The sequence below is a fragment of the Hypomesus nipponensis genome, chromosome 7, assembly GCF_054491055.1.
Source record: "Hypomesus nipponensis isolate SF chromosome 7, ASM5449105v1, whole genome shotgun sequence".
NCBI classification, from domain to species: domain Eukaryota; kingdom Metazoa; phylum Chordata; class Actinopteri; order Osmeriformes; family Osmeridae; genus Hypomesus; species Hypomesus nipponensis.
In genome coordinates, this window is record NC_140367.1 from 8674892 (window position 1) to 8694283 (window position 19392).

Consider the following 19392-nt stretch of genomic DNA (forward strand, 5'->3'; position numbering starts at 1 on the left):
CTTTTATTGCTTATTAATTAGGAGAGTGGAAGCATCAATAGAAAAATACCTCGGCTGCTCTAATACATGGTCGTATAACATACAGTATAATGTATTAGGGTCACTTTTCAAAGCATGACGAAAGCGCCCACATGGTGGCGGTGTTGCACTACTTGATGACGGAATACAGACGTGAACCCCGTGCCACAAATCTATCGTGGGACAACATAGACACATAGATGGACAGAGTTATAAATCAACTTTAAGTATCCCAATCTAGCTGCGAATGCAGTAGCTATATTATTGATATGTCATTTAAATTTTTCAATACATTGGTGATCTTAGTCATCCCTTTGCGAGATTTTAGTTAGACTGAACAGTACCAAAATTTAGGTGTAAAATATTTTGGATCAATCCAGCTCATTTTCCCAAGGCTGCCAATTAATCATTGGTACAGTAACGCCTTTCCAATAAAACTATTAATAATCAATATGATTTAAGCAGTAAAATGATCTCCAATGCCCCGGTTATTCAAATAGCCTGGACTTGGATTTAACTATATGGAATAGTGCTTGTGTCCGCGCGCTCCAGCGTTCGGTGGGGTGTCTCTATGATAAATCAGTGCGCACGCTGTGCGTGAAGCTTCACTCTGAAGGAACGCCGTGGGGTACTGACTAGCGAAGCAACTAGAGAAAAGTCGGGACAATTTTACCTCGATTTGAACCTCATAATGCCATAATTCTGCGTGCCCGTTTCTCCGTTTTATTCTGTACTCCGTCAAGACTGATAAAAGAAACTATTATATGAAACCAACCAGGCTTTACAAGTAGACTGAGGGCACACGGGAGTGGTAGGACGACCGCGGAAACCGTCTGTCAATAGTAGGGTGGGAATTATAAGGTGCATAATAAGTGCATAATATTTTGGGGTGTTTTCTAACATAAAGGACAGGATTTTAGTGTCTCGGAATATTTTTGATTTTTGTACCAACGGGGTTAGCTGTATTGGACCGGAGCAAGACAAACCTGAACCCCACGGATGTCGTTAGTTGACAGACACACAGCTGGAATTTAGCAGCACCTATGGATTAACAAGCAACCGTAACACCTTTGGAGGGCGTGAGGTGCGCGGAGGGAGCGGATCAGCAGGTATGATGCACAACCTACAAATGTGAGATCTTCGCACTGAATCCACTTCAGAAACTAACAGGACGGATTGGCTCAATCACAAGAGGCGATTAACTTGTATGGCATCAATATCAAGACAGGCCTGAAATAATTACGGCGATAATGAGTAAGACCGCTTTAATCTTGATTTCGACCAGAGCCGCGCACAGCATGAGTTTAATTGCCAGTCAATCGCCCTCATCTAGGGAAAGCGCAGCTCTAGTGGAGCCGCTTACTGTATAGCCTACTGTCTTGATATATTTTACCGTTTAACCCGGGTTGTCTCCCGTAAGGAATAAACCATGTAGGGCCTACAGACAGAAGGAAGATCTCTTTATTAAAATTGATTGGTTACTGCTAAAATGTAGCTTAATTTTGGAGATTTCAACTTTAAATAATAATTTAATTTAAAGAATGTACCTAATGTCCACGATTGTGTTTTTGCTCTAGATGCCTGTAACCTAAAAGTGCCTATCAAACAGAAAACAGTAGACTATTACATTGTGTTTTTCACATTGTAATCATTTTGCAGGCGCCTTTGTCCAAAACGTTAAAAAAGTGTATGCTGAAAGTAGGCCTACAGCAGAATATCAAGGATCAGAAGTGCATACTATAGTTCAACATGAATTTGGCGGCAAGTAAAAAACAGTATAGCGCATATAACAGATGAGAGTTCTCAAATACGTCAATATGATGTCAGAATCGATTAAGGCTTCGGCATTCTCATAGACGTCAACTTTCTCAGTATCAGGCACTCACATGATGTGAGTCACATCACTTGGAATCTCTTGACTTGATTCCTTGTCATCTGACCCTTTCAAAATGAAGTGACATTTAATCGAGGGCCCATTAGAGTGCAAGATCACACAGATGCACCCACACCAGGATTGGAAGATTGCTGAAGACAAACTTCCCAGATCAGAAGCCAAAATCCTGTCTAATTGGCTGAGCCAGGTCTAGGACATGTTAGGCTCTTTCTCCCACCAGACTGGTCATACTGAAGGTGTCAACGAGGTCCCCCCCCCCCCCAGCAACACGGCACTAGGCGCCAACTGTCTGACCAAGCCTGGAAAGGGAGACCTTGTGTGTGTGTGTGTGTGTGTAGGTTCATGAGACACAGGGGGAGGGAGGGACGAGCCGGCAATGTCACCTCCCGGTCATGTCACATGCCTCCTCCATCATCCCCAGCTTCCCCATTGATCCAGGAGGTGACACCCAGGCCTCCTGTCCTCCGGCCCCTGCCCAGTCTCCTTCCCTCTGGCTGGGGGTCAGGGGAGTCGCCAGAGGACCTGGGCCTGGTTCTGGAGGGGCGGGACAGGTGGGGCACACTGAGCTAGTGTGGTATTGACCAGTGGTAGCCCATGAAAGACTGGTGATCAGTGGAGGGGTTTCATGAGGCTATCCAAGTCCCCCCTCCACCTCTGCACCTGGGGCAGTCTGGCCCGGCGTCTTTTACATCAGTGGTTCTCAACCCTGGTCCTCAAGTACCCCCTGTCCTGCACGTTTCAGATATTTCCCTGCTCCAACACACCTGATTCAAATGAATGGGTCGTTATCTAGTTATGCAGAAACCTGTTAACAACCGTTCATTTGAATCAGGTGTGTTAGAGCAGGGAAACATTTACAACATGCAGGGCAGGGCGTCCCGAGGACCAGGATTGACAACCACTGCTTTACATCACAGACTTTCTTTCACGTATCCATTTGAGACACGTTTAGTAAGCACACCATATGAGAAGTCCGGGCCCTGTCGCCAGGTGACCAGAGCGGTTTCAGGAGACTTGGGTGGGGGTTGGTGCAGGCATTTCCAATCATAAAATCCAATTTTCAAAGGTTTTTATTTTCTGAACTTCTTGTTGAAGGGACCCTTGAGGAGATGGTGTTGTGTCGTATTGACCAGTGCTAGCCCACGTAAGCCTGGTTATCACTACAGGTTCCTCTGGATCCCTATCCATGCTTGGGGCCCTCTGTGTTACTCCCCAGTCTGGCCATCTATAATACATTTAACATTTTATTCTTTGAGCAAAAATAAAAATAAATAGTCCATATAAAACTTCAGCAGATAAAAAAGAACAAGAAGTGCAGGATTTGAACAGAATGTCAGTGGTTCGTACAAAGGAGCAGTGTGCAGTTTGACCAGGCACAGTGCAACAATAACTTCATCTCAACTCCAATATTACATCATTCTGATGCTTTGACAGTGCTTTGATAGCAACAACGTGATGCCTTGAGTCAAACATCACATTGTCCTTTACAATGCACCTGGTCAGGGTCCATGCTACAGTTAGAGGACATCTGTCTTACTGGTGTCTGAACCACGCAGCGGCTTGGTCTTTTGCTGTTTATGACTGGCAGTCTCAGAGGAAGGTAGACGGGTGCACTGACCGTGGATAGACTGTGTGACCATGGAGCCAGCTAAAACGATCGCCACAAAAAGATCAAATGTGCTTTGTCTTAGAACCCTATCGATATATCCTCACGGAGCCAATTTGGTTTTAAATAGAACAGTGTCCATACAAAACCTTTCGCAAGTAATCATTGGAACCCAAATGGATTCTACGATAACCAGAAATCTATGGGGAATCTATCTCAGAAGAGTCCTTCAAAGGCATATATGGAACTAAGTGGCAGTCTTGTCTTTCTGAGGGTGTACGGTGTCTGCTGACGGCTCCTTGAGGGTCCCTCATTCAACGAGACTCGCCTCCCAGAAGGTCAGGAGCTTTAGTTCTGTCCTATCTTAGAGACACCCCCCCCCAAAAAAATCACAATTTGTTTACGAAATTGCTGTCTGATTGGCACCAACTGTGACTTTGATGTGAGTCAGGAGTGAGGGCTTTCCCTCCTCCTCCCCCTCTCCCCCCCCCACATCCCCACGCCCCTGCCTCCCTCTCTCCTATTCTTTTTGATCTTGCTCTTTTCAATTGACGTAAAACAAATTCAACAGCCACAGAATAAAGAGTAGGTGAGCGGAAAATGCCAGAACAACAGACCTTCATTCCAAAAATCTTCCTCATACACCCATGCCCATACATAGAATCCCCCCCCCACTCCACACACACCTCTCACTCTCCAAACAGTCTCCTTTCCTTGAAATGAACCCTCCCTTATATACAAACTGTAGCTCACTTTACCTCTCTGTCTCTCTCCCCTCTTTCTCTATCCCTCCCTCCCTCTCTCTCTCTCTCTCTCTCTCTCTCTCTCTCTCTCTCTCTCTCTCTCTCTCTCTCTCTCTATCTCTAACCCTCTATCTCTAACCCTCTATCTCCTTTTCTCCCTCTCCATCATTATGTTTACCTGTTCCGAATGTTGGCTGCTTGCCTTGTTCTGATTGGCTCATTCAGGAACCATGTGTATGTGCCAACACATTCCGGAACAGCAACATGTCCACTAGTGTTTGCCACAGAAGCTGAGAGGCTTTGTTCAACAGCTATTTAACAAAACATCCATGTGGGGTGGCACATACACCGGCACACAAGCACTCATCATGCTAGCACACGTTGACACACACAGCGACATCACCGCATGCACACACAGACACACACATAGTCACACGCCCCACCACACAGACACACACACACACACACCACCACCACACACACCCACACCTAGTTAGAAGTCTTGTTTGGTCTTGTACATTGTGTCTTGCACATTGTGCATTTCACTGTTTAATCTGACGCAAGCACAACTGGCTTTGGTTGGTTGCACACAAATCAACTCAGCACGATTGGGAGCTCACATTGTGAAACAGAAATGGATACTAAATTACCCCACGCTCCAAATAATTTCCTTATTGTCTTAACTCTGATTGGCCTGGAGTAAATCGAAATTGGTCGCTTATTGTAAGTCCTTCTGCTGGTCGGTGATCATGATGATGATGACCGTGGAGGGAGAAAGCTTGGGATGGTTCAGAGAGCTTTGTGTTAGAGGTTTATTACTGTTAATATTGACTAACTATCTGTTATAGATTTTAAAAGAAACACTTCATGCATCAAAATCTCTCCTTACTCAAATCCTATTTTTATGCAAACCACTCAACTTTCTATATACTGCCCACAGCCCTTTCTTTCTCCAATCTTGCATATGTTTTTCTCTCTTTCCTCTTTCTCTCTCTCTCTCTCTCTCTCTCTCTCTCTCTCTCTCTGTCTCTCTTTCTCTTTTCTATCGCTCTCTTTTTCTCTCTCTGTCCTTTTTCTCTCATTTTCTGTCTCTCTTTCTCTTGTTCCTTCTCTTCCTGTCTCCCCCGCTTTCTCCCCCTCTCCCTCCCTCTTTCTCTCGCTCCCTCTCTCCCTCTCTTCCTCTGAGTGGCTGGCAGGCATCCATTCCTATCTCAGACTCCTCCTCCCCCTCCCCCCCCTCCTCCCCCTTTCCTCCCCCCTCTTCTCCTCCTTCTCCTTCCCCTGTCCTCCCCCCACTCACCCCCCTCTCATACCCCTCTTCTTCTCCATACTGAGCAGCCCTTCACTTCTCTATCATCCTGTTTCACACTGCTGGTCCTCTTCCATGTCTAACCCTTCATGGTTTTATCTCTCCTGCAGCTTCTTAGCCATGCGTGTGGCCCAGTGGCTGCAGCATCTTAGCAGGGCCAGGCACAACGGCCCATTGGTATGAAACCAGTGTTTGTTTAGCAGTATCCACCTGCTTGGTCCTTAGCAAACCTCAGACACCAATTCCAAGACACATTCCTGATAATGTAAACAACTTTCTCTGTCTTTTCACGTTGCTCTCTCTCCCTGCCTCTCCTTACTTTGTATCCCTTTTTTTGTGTCCCTCTCTGTCTCTCCTTCTCTGTCGCTCTCTCCTTCTGTCTCTCTCTCCCCTCCCTTTGTCTCCCTCTCTGTCTCTCCTTCTCTGTCGCTCTCTCCTTCTGTCTCTCTCTCCCCTCCCTTTGTCTCCCTCTCTTTCCCTTACTTTTTCTCTCCCCCATGTATCCCATGTATACGACTGCTCATGTTCACCACAACTTTCGTTCTCCCCTTGAGTCATTCAGCTAATGTGGGTAAAAATACTGCACACAATGAGAAACAAGGGCTCGTGTAAGCATCCACTAGAGGTGCCTGCACTGCACTCATTGTGGAGGAGATTTGCACTCATATTGAAGAGGAACGCAGACATTGCCTTGAACATGCTGTATTTAGAGAGCTGTTAGCATTCATTTGGCATAGGATGTTGTATTCATCTCATTGTGGTATTCTTTCATTTGGCCTTCAAACACTTACACAGGCACGCGCACGCACATCAGACACATTCAGCATTTCACACACAGACACAAACACATACACACACAGTTAGAGAGTAGTCTAGTCTAGTCTTGTGGGGACTCCCACTTCAGCCCCATTCAAAATCATATTTTCCCTAACCTGGACCCTGGCTCCTAACCTTAACCCTAAAACACTCCCTGACTCCTAACCCCAACCCTTAATGTCTATCCAACTATACGATAGAAAGTCTGAGAAAATGTCCCTACAAGTTCAAATGTGTCTTTGCGAGGGAACTTCTGGTCCCCATAAGCTTAGCTAAACAATTCCACACACACATAATCTCACAAACACGCACAAACAAATCTTGCTTTCAGTATTCACACAAACACGCGCACGCCCGCGCTGCGTGGATGGCCGGGCTAAGCTTGATGTGGCACACTGCTTCCCCAGGGTTATTGAACCGGGAGGCTGTAACCTAAACACTGCATTGTGGGAGACTGTGGCTTTCTCTCTGACCGCTGCACCCCTGCTATCTGCCAGATAGGGCGTTTTAATTGCTTACAGACACAGAGCCCCTATCAGGGATTGTAGTGAGCTCAGAGATAAGGGTTACATGGAGTCAAGCATTAGTAACAGGATGAGGAGACCACAGAGAAACAGGGAGATGGAGTCCCCTTGGGAGACCGGAGACTGATGGATTGTGGGTAATAACTAATGGGCGCCTGTTGGGTCAGAGCTGTCAGAGAGGGATCCCAGCGTAGGTCAGATGTGACTTGTGCCCTAGCTACAGAGAGGGCATGTGTGGATCGTTCTGTTGATGGGATACTGTGATGCACAGCTGCTGTCAATCCAACAGGGCAATTACAATTTGTGTTTGTTTTGTGCGGGTGTGTGGGAGCGCTTGTGTGGGGAATACGGTGTGCGTCACGTGTGTGTGTTTGGACTGTGCACATGTGCGTGTTGAGTTTGTGTGTGCGTGTGTTTTGTTTGTGTGTGCGTGTATAAAATGTGACTAAAAAGAGCTTAGTGTAAGTTGTCAAGGCCCCTGAATAACTCATGGGGAAGAAACACCCTCACTGGGTAAATGTCACGAGACAGGGGACAGGGCCAGTTATGAGCCTCGCTCATAGCCTTATTTACATTCCTACCCATAAGGTTAAATCACAGGAGAGAGAAATATACAGTAGATAAAAATAGAGAGAGCGAGAGAAAAAGAAAGAATTGGACAGGGATGGATGCACAGATGTAGAGAGAGAGAGAGAGCGAGAGAAAGAGAGAGAGAGAGAGAGAGAGAGAGAGAGAGAGAGAGATAGAAAGACGAAGAACGTGCGAGAGGTGGAGGAGGTGGTGGTACCTGAGGAAGAAACAGTGGGGCGAGGAGTTCAAAGCCTCGTCCTGGGCCCCGCAGCTTCCTGTCAAGCAGGCACACAGCCTGAATGTCTGAACAGAGCACACGAGGGGGGGAAGAGAAAGAAATCCAATCACACCGGTATGCACGTACAGTAGCATGCTAGGAATGCATATCAACAAGGCCAGGGCTGGGGAAGCCAGGGTGGGCGCTGGGCGGGGTGGGGTGGGGGGCAGGGCTTTCTGACTACAGTAACACTGGCACTTGCTGTATGGATAGATGAATGAATGGATGGATGAATGGATGCATGGATTAATAGATTAAATAGTGCACAGTGCTCCGACCGTATGTCAATTGCTTATCTTAATATCCACCAATACAAACCAATCCACCAATCAACTAATCAATCAACCAACCAATCAATCAATAGATCCAACTCTTGATTTATTGCTGCTCACCCTAAACTGTGAGCAGATGTATTGGATCAAAACAGTCGAGAACTCACTGCGTTGAAACAGAACGACACAGGAAGTTCTTGGCTGTTCAGTCTAATGTTCACAGTGCTGCTGTTCATGAGTCTGTCACCCAGACACAGCCAGCTCCACATCCTGTTAGCTTGCACCTGATTTGGAGGTGTCAGTTGTCCTCACTAGGCTTTATTTAAAGCAGGATGATCTGGCACATGTCTGGAAACATCTGCTTGGCGCACAGCATTTCCACTTTTAGCAAACACTGTGTGTATGTGTGTGTGTGTGTTAAGATGATACAGAGGAGTATTAGAGTGTCTCGATGCATTATTATTCAAAGTAGCAGGGCCAACATATCCCAATAGGAACCCAGTGAGCATGTTAGAGAGGAGCCCTGTGTAGGAGTTACCGTTGGACAGAAACATTGGAGATTTCTGGCCCCACATTGCATCATGTGCCTGAATAAAAGCACCCTTTGAAGTTCCTATGGAAATTTGGCGCCCGTCTTTCCCCGTGGTTTTAATTGTGTCAGAGGACAGACGTGAGTGTGTAAGTGAACCGCAGAGTTCTCTCAGACAATGTCTTCAGTTCATTTGATAAGATTTGGGGATTGTTCTCTGATTGGATGCCCAGCCTGTGGCTGCTATCCTAATGATGCCTCGCAGGCATGGGTGTCCACAGTCAGACTGGGTGATTGGAGAACAATAGTCAAACACTACAATGCGGCCAATTTGTCTTCCTAACTCAGCGAACAACATTAAGGCAATTGAATGCCAACACATGTCCAGCTCTGTGCCAAGCAGGCTACATGGAGTAACAGTGGAGTAATGCAGCGTAGACCCAATTGGCCCTAAAGAGTTCCACTGTCCAATCACAACATTCATCATGTACCCCCAGGGAGAAAAAAAGATTTTACATTGATGGGTTATTGATTAGCCATCTACACCAAGATGTCCTACTGTACAGTGGTGACAACTTGAACATCAGCGTTTCACAAGGAACAGTGTGAGGGGCCCCAGTGTAAGTACACACATGCACACCACAATCACATGTGTGTATAAGATTGGGGAGTGTGTGTGTGTAAGGGGGGGGGGGAACTTGGACGCGTTCTGACTGATAGTAATGAGCTCCTGCAGACAGACCCTGCCGTGCTTCCAGTCGGCACGGAAACCAATTATCCACAGGCACCTGTCTAGTTTGGTTGCAGCTGCGCGGGTAAGAGAACGCCAGGGTAGTGATAGTAGTCATCACTGTGTTCTCCCTGGTCTTTGCCCAGCTGCTTACTGTTCCATCTCCAGGGTTCTAATGAGGTGGGGGGCTCGGCTCTGGAATGTGTTGTGAATGTGTTTGAGAATGATCTTTTTTTGTTCTGGAATGCCCTGCTCCGGAATGACCTGGTCTGGAATAACAGGTTCTGTTCCTGAAATACATATTTTGTTGTAGAAGGTCCTGTTATGTTCTGGAATGACATATTTAGTTGTAGAAGGACCTGTTTTGTTCTGGAAGGCTGGATCGAATGTGGGTTGTATTTGTTGGCTTCCTTACGATCCCCGCTCCTGTACTTTTACTGGGTTAGGTGGTGATCCTTCAAAGTTTCTTTCTGATGTTTGCTTAGAGCAGAAATACCGTGTTTGAGACAAGAGTGTTATGCCTCGCTAATTGTGTCCACCTGTCCGATACTGGGAAAAACTGCAACCTGTTAATGTTTCCTTTCATATCATGTACGTGCGGGTGGTTAACCCATGCATGTGATTCCAGTTGTACATTAGCCGGGCCATGCTGTAACACACCACACAGATTACTATGTCATTTCCTGCGTGATGGTGCATTTAAATGACATAGGTTTCCATCATCCCACCATCCGGATTATATAGCCCTGAATTTCCAAAATCACCAGAATGTATTCCTTAAATGTGGGGTTCCATATTTTACCATTCATTGTCATACATTACTTTCCGCTCACAAAGCAGAGGCCCTGGACACCATGTTCTTAATCATTTAAATCCACATGCAATCTGGCCCGGCCATCTTAGCCAGGGGAGCCATTAGCCCCGGCTCATTCCAGGGGAGGGCTGGAGCCTCCATTTCTCCTGCCATGCTCTGCTACATTTCCATATCGCCCCATTTCAGCGTTTTCTCCCAGAAAATGGGAAAAGTTATGGATTAATTCCAACTAATCCTCCCGTTTTTCTATTGCCTTTAATGACTTGTTCTGGCCTCTGACACCCTGAATGTTCCTAAGCAAATGTGGCTTCTCTTGGACGAGTTCCCATCCTGTGTTAAAGGGTTAGGGTTGATATCTTTGTTTAGTCATGTGCCCCCCCCACCTCAGTCCCCTGCCTTCTCTCTGTCTCTTGTCCCGTCGACACCTCTGTGTTTCTGTCTCTGCCTCTCAATTTGTTTCATGAATAAATTGTGTGTACGGCGGACACATCTAGGCTTGTGAGCGTTTAGCGGGACCTCTAACTCTACGTAACCGCTGAGCTGACAGACAGGCATTCATTTAGTCCTTTCACAAATTCATCGTGTGCCACAGAGCAATAGTCAGGCAGCCCAGCAATGGCCATACACGCAAATAAAGACTACAGCGCCAACAACAAATAATCACACCTAAACACAACACCTCAACATAATCACACCTAAACACAACGTATCAGCCAAGTGCTCGACATACTATCATCAGGATCTTCACGCTCCTAGTTTCACAGTTTGTTCGGCAAAGCAATACTGATAGGTAAGAATGGCCGGCTAGCCAGGTTGGTTTGGAGGGATGGCGCCCTGCTGTACACCTTCTTCATGATATTAACAGCTCATATACGCTAAACAGGGGATCAGAACCTCGGGACTCACTGGTCAGGGTCACGCTGTGTAGCTGTTGTCCAGCAGTCTTACCTGACATATGGATTGTGAATTATTAAGACCCGGCAAATAGAATAACTTAAATTACTCTCCTAAAAGGAGCGATTGAAGAGGACCTATATATATCTGTCCTGCAGATCTATAACCATAATCATAATCAGCATAAAACAATAAACATATACAGTATCTACACTAAAGAAACCTGTAATGGGAGCAGTTATGACAACCGGTCTCCGTCGCCAATCCATGCCCCAGCCTTGTAACCAACTAAGTCTTTCAAGTCAAGCCGTCGAGGATATTGAACACTGGTGGAAACGACTCCTCTGTGATCCCTCCGTGACAGCAAGCAGCGCAGGAGTCAGCGTGACCATCGAGGCAGAGCACCGGCTTACGGCCCCGGGCGTTCAAAGAAGCCCCTGAACCGTCTCGATGAAAGTAATCTAATGCCACAAATTAGCCTGTCATTTAGCGCGGATTAAAACTCCCGTGAGGACAGGATCTAAAATAACTTTTCACCCTCCTTGTTCCTGATGTGAAAGAGGAAAGAAGAGGAGAAAGGGGGAGAAGAGAGGAGAGATTGGGGAGGAAGGGGAGGACACGGGAGAGGAGGGGGAGGAGAGGAGAGAAAAAAGTGGGATTCCAACTGCGTGTTTGAACCTCAACTCAATTGCTTTGTGTAATTAAATTGACCCCCCACCCCGACACCCCCGTTTTGAAAAAAACATGGGCATTGTGTTGAAACACTCCCAGATCCTCTCCAGAATTTGAAAGTCCTGCCTCATCAAAATACAGAGCCAACTACTCCAAGCATGTCGTACAGTCCATAGACTATGACATGTGGGAGGTTGGAGAGAGAGACATAGGGAGGGAGGAAGAGAGAGAGACGGAGGTGGAAGGAAAGGGAGAAAGAGACAGAGGGAGGGAGGGAGACAGAGGGAGAGAGAGAGAGACGACGGGGGAAGGAAAGAGAGAAGGAGGGGTGAGGAGGCTCAGAAGCTATGTTGATAACCTGAAGGGCTGGGGCTGCATAAGAAACCTGTGAGATAGGATGCATCCTTAATGGCTCCTCCTTTTACAAGGCTGTAGAACAAGGCTGCGGAACAAATGAAATACGAGGTGTGGTTTTGAAGCCAGTTTACAGTAAGGTGACTGGAATTGCCTCTGTAAACAAACACAGACTCTCTCTCTCTCTCTCTCTCTCTCTCTCTCTCTCTCTCTCTCTCCCTCTCTCTCTCACATGTAAGTATCTGTTAAGGGGGCAGGAACTAATAGAGGCTCACAATAGATAGATTTGTCAGGTGTTGTTTCTGGTGTAGAGGCTAGGGTGCAAAGACCATTGAGTTCTATTCCTGGACTGTGCTGCTCACCTTGGCCCTCTCTCCTATCACTCTTAGCAGGGATCTCCGAACATATTGTCCCCAAGGTTCAATGGGGCAAAAAATAAGAAGTGTTATTGCCTCCAAAGATCTCCCTTAGTAGCAGGGCTGAGAAAACTGCAGAATGTGTCACAGCTCACAGAGGATCCTATCCATTTAGCTACAGGACCAACGGTTCTGCAGATATTTGTAACCAGTTTAGGTTTATTGCATCTTACAACCTTCCAGATACAGTAAGTATTACAAGTCAAGTGTTGAGATGATAATTGGCTCTGGTATTATGGGCTATGGTGCTAATTAAAGAGGTTTCATCATCATCACCTGTCACTTTCTTGGCTGTCCTTGGTACGGCAAAGAGGAAGTTTCATTAGATTCCTATAAATAGCATATCTCACTCTGACACCGCACTCTCTTCACCTTTTCTTCTCAATAAAGCCCAGCTCAATGCGCCCTGGCACTCACCCTCTCTGTTCAGATTTCTTCCATCCCTATTGGCTCCTGTTAATCCAAGGTGGGACTTCCAGTTTTTTTCTGACCAAGCATCTAACATAGGAGCCACATTCATATACAGGACAGTTTATGCTGTGTGTAGACATAAGACAATGTTGCATTTTAACACTTTTTTTTGTCAAATAACGGCTATCAAAGACATTGTCAGTCCTTTAAAACTTGTAAAGTTGCAGGCCTGGGCACAGAATGTGGGATATCGGTGTGGAAGGTTCCAATTTCTTCCCTTTCTGGGCTATATCTAAATGAACAGGGCTCCCCAAATAGCTTGTTAAATCTGCTACAAAATGCAGGAATGGTCAATGGATGGCTCTGCTTGTCTATGATCAGAAACCACAAGACATATTAAATACATATTCAGCTTTAAGTGGTGCAACGCTGAACACTTGGGGTCTTTATAAACATTTTGCTAAATGTCAAATGCTAAGGTAATGTCGAAGCCATACGGTATACAGATTACTTCAACCTGGTGCCTATAGTCTACATACATAACTGAATGAGGCAGTCACTTTGCAGTCTTGTGTGGGGTTGGCATGTAAAGGCATGGAAAGCAGGGTCTGAAAGATATTCCCCATTAATATTTTACCAAGCTGTTAGAGGTTGTCAAAGCATATAAAAAGTGTGAGATACACACACACACACACACACACACACACACACTAGAGAGCATGGCAATTTGACGATTAGACAAGCAGCCTTAGTGAAGGCAGTTAACATCATACAATATTTATATAATTGCGGCAGACGTAAACATCCTAAATGTTTCAGAAATAAAACTAAAGCTATGTGAATTGACGCCCACACAATATGCAACAGCAATAGCTTTTTAAATGCTTGTAAATACAACTATAAACACATTTTGGCTGAACATCAAAGACTGATAAATGAATACCATATTACACATTTCTCATTCAAAAGTACTGAGCCTCACATTGGTTAATAAGAGTTGAGTCCAGAGTTGGAGGGGCACGGGAAGAGAAAAGTTATAGCATGAATCCACCTATGATTTGATTTTGTTCTAATAGTTGATGCAGATATGACTGCACCCTCCCAGGTAATGAGTATTGGGCATCCGCTTTGGGCATGGAGGCAGGTTATAAATAACCCCAAACCACCTCAAGCCTCGTTAATACCCTCAGAGCTGCACTTCCTGCGTGGATGTGACAGAGGTCATACACAACAATACAATCACCGTTCAATTCTCAATCCGATCTGTGCAGAGGGTGAAGGCCCAAGGAGGTCCGTTAACACCGGGGAGTATGGGGCGCTCTGCATCCTCTTCAGCTAAATGCACTGTTGGATTACTCTCACTTGAGTTTGTCTTCACTGGAGGAATATTTTCACATTACTGGGAAACCCGAAGAATAATTATATGACATCTGACTTATACGAGAAGTGAAGGCACTGGTTTAGTGTCATGTTAATGTGAGGTTTACTGGACAGACACTTTGTTTTGTCGTTTCACTCAGCCTGTTAATGATTCATTAGTGTGATGAGGAGGTAATGTCTTAAGATGTTTAGCTACTGAACTTTTCTAGAAGGGGAATAACCACATTTTCTGTTGTGTTTTAGAAGACTAAACACATAAATGAAATGGATGAAAGTTCCTAAAGAGCCAACTGAAAAGAATGAAACATAACGTGTGTTTTGGGTTTTCATATTGTTTATTCTCATAGTAAAAATGACTTCATAGATTGTTGTAGCTGTGCAATATCCATACAAATGTTTGGACTGCCTTCATTGATAATTCATAAAGCCTTGGTTAGGGAGCAACATTAGGACGCTTAAAAATAGTCCATCGTGTGATGAGATCATGGTTCATAAAAGGAGGTGGATGGGGAAACAAGCACAGTGGCGGGTGTAAATGCACTGGCTGAACCTAATTGCTAATGGTGCCTGGTATAATTTGAAGGGGAAATGGATTGAAATATCACCCTGGCTGTATGTGTCTGAGACGCGTCGATGAGAAGTCTGATCAAAGGGAAACTAGGATAGCAGCCATTTGGCCGCTGCGTTTATTACGAGCTTGGCCTCTTACATGGCTCACTTCTCTGTGTCATTACTGAAGGTCATTATGATGGCTGGAATGAAAGGGCACGCAGAGTCAGTGTCGGGTAACGAGTCTCTCAACGCTTGCTCTTTGAAGTTGTCTATGTGGGTTCAGACTCACTCAGGTCAGACTTGACAGGGTCCTTGGTTTTATTTATATAAATTGGTCCCTGCATTCTCTTGCTATTTCTTTTCAGTTTTGTGTTAGATTTGTATTGTTTTTGTAAGAATTGTGCCCAGGGAAACTCCAGATGGACATTGATCAGTGTACAGTACAACCCAGTACAGTCAGTACTGCATCCTGGGTATCCCTATCAGCAGGTGATTTGACAGCTTTATTGTCCTGTTTGGGATCACTCTGAAAAGGACCTCAAAGACAGAAAGCGTTACCAAATATGGCCGCCCCCTTTTTGTTTCCTGTGACTCAGAGGTTAACGGACTCCGGGCGCCTCTGGACAACGCTTGTTTTCTGACAGTCCGATCGTCGCCTCGCAGCCAGGCGAGGTGACAGCCTGTCACGGTCTGAGAAAACCACGAGATAACGGGAAAGGGAAAGAGAGGAGGGGATCTGGTGAGAGAAGGAGAGAGAGCAGGAGAGAGAAAGAGGGACTGAGAGACGGAGAGATAATCCCTGTATCAAATCCGGCTCTAGAGACAGAGAGAGTTTCTTTTTGTTTAGTTGACTGATTTTACTCGGTCAACTAACTCGGTCTTTCTACATCCACCTGTCCTTGTGTACCCGTTTCCTCATTCCTGTCGCTAACAAAGTTTTTGACTCCCTTTCCTTCATATGAAGGGCCACCTTTTGTCCAACTTTGAGTCAAAACTACAGCCTGTGAGATGAATAGCACCTATTTCAGGGTTCATTTTGTACAGCATCACGAATCACTTGAGCCACTGTGTCATCGTAAAGGGATTGAACCACAGCAGTGGAGTTGTCGTCATTTACAGCCCTAATTTGCTGTGTTAAAGACTGCAGTTGGTGTGTGTGATTAAGTCAACTAGGGTATGGAAACAGAAGTAGTTCTTGTGTGTGTGTGTATGTTTGTGTGCGTGTGTGTGTGTTTGTGTGTGTGTGTGCGTGTGTGCGTGCATGTGTTTATGTGCATGTGTGTACTGGCACAAGCAACCTTGCCGGAGTCTGACTCAGTCAGGAAATGAATATGAACTAAGTCTTGATGAATAGATTTCCCTTGTGGAAGAGTTTTTTTTTTCTCCACCTTTGCAAACAAGATTGTAGTTTATGGAACAAAATGGCGTTTATTCTAAGTAGGCCAAGGTCGACAGAGCCTTTTAGCCACCAAAGAGCAGTATAGTGGTTTCACGGCAAAGAAATGAAATGATGTAGGCCTACACGTGACGGGATAGCGTATTTTTGGATCAGATCATTGACCAGGACTGAAGGATCGGGTCTGAGTTTCAGCTAGCCCAAGTTGCTTTATTCTCGGTCAGCTACCCAGTATAGACCTGTATGTCAACACCCTTCAACATGATTGAACCTCTAAAGTATTTAACAACGATAAAAAGCTTGAATTCTTGTCAGTTTCTAAAGTTGCAACAGCTTGACTCTTCGGCACAGAGAAAGCCTCCATCTCTGAAGCCCTTGTTTAGATTTGAGTGAGTGTTGCTGGAAGCTTCTTGTCTCTCTCAGGTCAGATCGCAGCGTCTGCTTGAGGAAGGATGCCTGGCTCCTAGCCCTCGCTCCTTACCACTAAGGCGTTGCCAAGTTCAGAGAGCGTCTTTGAGGCCAGCTCAACACCTCAGATCACCTCAGAGCAGACTGGGAGCTCCCAGCCTCAAACACTCTCTTTGTAGCTACTGTCTTGTGTAATTCAAAAAAAGTGTAATTCAAAGTGTAATTCAAAGTTCAATAGCCAATGAAACTGTTTTTTTTTTTTTTACATCAGTTATAGTTCAGAAGTTAGTGGACTGTGTCAGTTAATCCAAATAGGTTAGTGTGTAATTGTTAGTGCCTGGTAGCTGAAATGTGGCTACTTTGTGGTGTGGCTGTAAATGCAAAACGTTCCCTATTTCAAATATTGTTATAACTAGTATGCACTTTCAGATCCTTGATCTTCTGATGTACTTTGGATGTACCCTTGTTGTACATTCTACTGTACTTTGGATAAAAGCTAAATGAATAAAATATAAATGTGAATACACAGCTATAGAAGACCACCAGAAAGCATGTACAGTAACATTTAAAGCGGCCCTTCCTAAAAGAGCAATGGAATACCTCTACAGGGTCCTTTATCAATTGAAAATGACATTTCATTTGAAATTCCATTTAATCATTCAAGTCCCTCCACAGTGAAGCGGTATTTGCCATTCTGAGTCTGGAAAATATCCTAGATACGTATAGATCTGCAGCGCGAACACTTTTTTTTGCGAGTCTGTGGAAAAGCCTTTTTGAAAAGCGATTGTTGGAGAGCCAGCAGCAGTGCCCCTCAACAAGGTCAAGTAGAGCCTTTTAAAGCTCTGCTCATCGGGCTGTGGCCATTCTATTAGCTTCACAGAGGGACAAGTCAATGAGAAAGAAGAGGTGCATATGGGTTCGACGATCGGAGCGCAGCGCAAAGGGAAATCTTTCTGGGCTCTTTCTGGGCTTCGTTGGGTTTTAACCAAATTTACTTCAGAATTCAGTTCAGTCGAGAATATCTGGGGAAACGCTGTGTTTTGAAGGTGATGCAGGTATAATGTAAAGAAATACACTTTCAATCCCAGATTAATAGGAACATGAGTTAGAAATATAAATATGAAAGTCAGAAAATTAGACAAGAGGCTTTAATTTACTACAGTAACATTCTCCGGTGCCTATTTAAGATAAAAACAACCACAACTCTCAACGACAAACCCCAGATTAATTATGCAGTTCATTTTGGTAGTATGTGTTTATTACTGTTTGTTCTGTGTTTGCTGTACTCTAAACGTAAATGTGTGATATTCCTGTTTTATGCCAGCAGCAGTTTCTACATATATTATGCATATCCCCCCATATTTTGTGACAGAAAAGGTGCTGTATGCATTAAACATTAGGTTTTATTAGAATAAAACACACAATTAGAACATTCTAGCACACTGTCACTATCTTAATGAGAAACAAAGTCAGTTTCTTTTGTTTGAAATAGGCATCATTTGCATTTTTCGTATAATAATTGACTTTAGCTTGAAACAAAACAAAGGTTATGTGAAGGCCCCAAAAAATCCCCAAACATTTTCAAGTTTTGAATCGACACTAACCATTGAGTTAATCAAGGTGATAGTAGAAAAACCAACAACAACAAAAACAACACAAGTCATTTATCTCTGTTGCGTGGTTGTGTAGTTAGAGAGAGAGTATTTAGCCAGTTGATGAACAGTCTGTGAAAATCAATACCTTGGCAGGTCCCTAATCACATTTTCAGACTTTGCTCAGCACTGTTTCCCCAGGAGATCCTGACAACCTTAAGTTTGCAGTATCATACTGTGCATCTTTAGTTTTAGAGGCATTATGCATATTTTTCCTAGTAGCCTATAATGAAGTAGCCTATAATGTTTACTCACTTATTGCTAACCAATAGAGGTATATGATGTGATAGAGTACGTACAGCATTTTAAATGGCCTTTTCATGCTGTTGCGTGCAGTTGCATTCGTCTTTTCATCCAACGACACCCTCAAAGGTCAGGTCATGTTACATCATTTTGAAAACCGAAATTAATTACATGAATAATCTGATAACCCCTGAGAGGGACACTCAATCTATCCGTCAATGCTCCGGGCGAAGGAAGAGGACGAGGTGATCATGAAAGGGCGTAAACGAGGCATGTAACGCAGTAGGCTCACGGCACCCGATACCTGCCCTCTTCCAGTAATTACCGTGCCGCTTGTGTCTCTCATTTGAAATCGGATCATTTCCTGTCAAGGATAACAAGCCTGATGGGTGATGTGCTGCAGGCTGCCTTCCATCTCCTCCTCGCTCCATTAGGGAGACGAGGCCCCGCAAGGTCCAGGGATGAGGGAGGGGAGGAACGGATTACATTTGAACAGTGGAGCCCAGGACCTCCCCTCACTCCTCCTCGCTGCTCCTGTCAACAAGCTTGTCAGGGCCTGTGACCTGGGGCCGTGGTCGGGCCTGCATGGGGCGGAGGGGGGAGCAAGGGGAGTGGGGGGGGGCTTCACCCGCTGTCCCTGCTCTCCAGCTCAGAGGGCCCCCGCATACCTGTCAAAGAGGTGAAAAAGAGAGAAAGAGAAAGAGAGAGAGAGATGAGAGAGTGAGAAAAAGAGAAATGTGCAAGACAGCAAAATAAAGAGGAAATGTGCAGTAGTGTTTGGGACCTTGTAAGCTAAAAAAAAACAGGTGCTGGTGGAATTGATTCCCCTCTGAGTTCTCAGGTGCTCCTGTAAGTATGTGCTCACATATTTCCATGTACGCCACCCAACTAATTGAACCCTGCATCCTGTCT